At 47.5% G+C, this 2,814-nt stretch overlaps 1 non-coding gene across 1 annotated transcript; it reads left to right on the forward strand.

Annotated features, from left to right (window-relative positions):
- Positions 1-1,063: 1,063 nt before the first annotated feature.
- On the forward strand, positions 1,064-1,136 carry TRNAY-GUA (transfer RNA tyrosine (anticodon GUA)). The gene has a single exon. It is a non-coding gene; the product is annotated as a tRNA-Tyr (tRNA).
- Positions 1,137-2,814: the final 1,678 nt, after the last annotated feature.

Raw genomic sequence — 2,814 nt, forward strand, 5'->3', positions numbered from 1 at the left:
TTTACCTCAATACCTGACGACCATTTAATATTTGGGCTTCCGTTGCGCTATGGTTAGCGCGTTCGGCTGTTAACCGAAAGGTTGGTGGTTCGAGCCCACCCGGGAGCGGTGTTTTTGGATCTCAAATGTAACGTAAATAGCCAAAGTTTTTCCACAATACCTGACGACCATTTAATTTTTGGGCGTCCGTGGCGAATGGTTAGCGCGTTCGGCTGTTAACCGAAAGGTTGGTGGTTCGAGCCCACCCGGGAGAGGTGTTGTGGGGTCTCAGATGTAGCGTAAAAAGTCAAAACTTTTCCACAATACGTGACAACCATTTAATTTCTGAGCTTCCGTGGCTCAATGGTTAGCGCGTTCGGCTGTTAACCGAAAGGTTGGTGGTTCGAGCCCATCCGGGAGCGGTGTTGTGAGGTCTCAGATGTGAAGTAAAAAGTCAAAGTTTTACCTCAATACCTGACGAACATTTAATTTTTGGGCTTCCGTGGCTCAATGGTTAGAGCGTTCGGCTGTTAACCAATAGGTTGGTGGTTCGAGCCCTCCCGGGAGCGGTGTTGTGACGTCTCAGATGTAACGTAAAATGTCAGAGTTTTTCCACAATACTTGACGAGCATTTAATTTTTGGGCTTCCGTGGCGCAATGGTTAGCGCGTTCAGCTGTTAATCGAAAGGTTGGTGGTTCGAGCCCAACCGTGAGAGGTGTTGTAGGGTCTCAGATGTAACGTAATAAGTCATAACTTATCCACAATACCTGACAACCATTTAATTTCTCAGCTTCCGTGGCTCAATGGTTAGCGCGTTCGGCTGTTAACCAATAGGTTGGTGGTTCGAGCCCATCCGGGAGCGGTGTTGTGAGGTCTCAGATGTGACGTAAAAAGTCAAGGTTTTTACACAATACCTGACGAGCATTTAATTTTTGGGCTTCCGTGGCGCAATGGTTAGCGCGTTCAGCTGTTAACCAATAGGTTGGTGGTTCGATCCCACCCGGGAGCGGTGTTGTGGGATCTCAAATGTAACGTAGAAAGCCAAAGTTTTTCCACAATACCTGACGACCATTCAGTTTTTGGGCTTCCGTGGCGCAATGGATAGCGCGTTCGGCTGTAAACCAATAGGTTGGTGGTTCGAGCCCACCCGGGAGCGGTGATGTGGGATTTCAAATGTAACGTAGAAAGCCAAAGTTTTTCCACAATACCTGACGACCATTTATTTTTCTGGCTTCCTTGGCGCAATGGTTAGCGCGTTCGGCTGTTAACCGAAAGGTTGGTGGTTCGAGCCCAACCAAGAGAGGTGTTGTAGGGTCTCAGATGTAACGTAATAAGTCATATCTTATCCACAATACCTGACAACCATTTAATTTCTGAACTTCCATGGCTCAATGGTTAGCGCGTTCGGCTGTTAACCAATAGGTTGGTGGTTCGAGCCCATCCGGGAGCGGTGTTGTGAGGTCTCAGATGTAACGTAAAATGTCAGATTTTTTCCACAATACCTGACGAACATTTAATTTTTGGGCTTCCGAGGCGCAATGATTAGCGCGTTCATCTGTTAATCGAAAGGTTGAAGGTTCGAGCCCACCCGGGAGAGGTGTTGTGGGGTCTCAGATGTAGCGTAAAAAGTCAAAACTTTTCCACAATACGTGACAACCATTTAATTTCTAAGCTTCCGTGGCTCAATGGTTAGCGCGTTCGGCTGTTAACCAATAGGTTGGTGGTTCGAGCCCATCCGGGAGCGGTTATGTGAGTTCTCAGATGTGACGTAAAAAGTCAAGGTTTTTACACAATACCTGACGAGCATTTAATTTTTGGGCTTCCGTTTCGCAATGGTTAGCGCGTTCAGCTGTTAACCAATAGGTTGGTGGTTCGAGCCCACCCAGGAGCGGTGTTGTGGGATCTCAAATGTAACGTAGAAAACCAAAGTTTTTCCACAATACCTGACGACCATTTAGTTTTTGGGCTTCCGTGGCGCAATGGTTAGCGCGTTCGGCTGTTAACCAATAGGTTGGTGGTTCGAGCCCACCCGGGAGCGGTGATGTGGGGCTCAAATGTAACGTAGAAAGCCAAAGTTTTTCCACAATACCTGACGACCATTTATTTTTTGGGCTTCCTTGGCGCAATGGTTAGCGCGTTCGGCTGTTAACCGAAAGGTTGGTGGTTCGAGCCCAACCGGGAGAGGTGTTGTAGGGTTTCAGATGTAACGTAATAAGTCATAACTTATCCACAATACGTGACAACCATTTAATTTCTGAGCTTCCGTGGCTCAATGGTTAGCGCGTTCGGCTGTTAACCAATAGGTTGGTGGTTCGAGCCCATCCGGGAGCGGTGTTGTAGGGTTTCAGATGTAACGTAATAAGTCATAACTTATCCACAATACGTGACAACCATTTAATTTCTGAGCTTCCGTGGCTCTATGGTTAGCGCGTTCGGCTGTTAACCAATAGGTTGGTGGTTCGAGCCAATCCGGGAGCGGTGTTGTGAGGTCTCAGATGTGACGTAAAAAGTCAAGGTTTTTACACAATACCTGACGAGCATTTAACTTTTGGGCTTCCGTGGCGTAATGATTAGCGCGTTCAGCTGTTAATCGAAAGGTTGAAGGTTGGAGCCCACCCGGGAGAGGTGTTGTGGGGTCTCAGATGTAGCGTAAAAAGTCAAAAGTTTTCCACAATACGTGACAACCATTTAACTTCTGAGCTTCCGTGGCTCAATGGTTAGCGCGTTCGGCTGTTAACCAATAGGTTGGTGGTTCGAGCCCATCCGGGAGCGGTGTTGTGAGGTCTCAGATGTGACGTAAAAAGTCAAGGTTTTTACACAATACCTGACGAGCA

This window comes from Phalangium opilio, unplaced genomic scaffold (genome assembly GCF_054372755.1).
Source record: "Phalangium opilio isolate 3A_F unplaced genomic scaffold, DU_Popi_V2 ptg000329l_1, whole genome shotgun sequence".
Taxonomy (NCBI): domain Eukaryota; kingdom Metazoa; phylum Arthropoda; class Arachnida; order Opiliones; family Phalangiidae; genus Phalangium; species Phalangium opilio.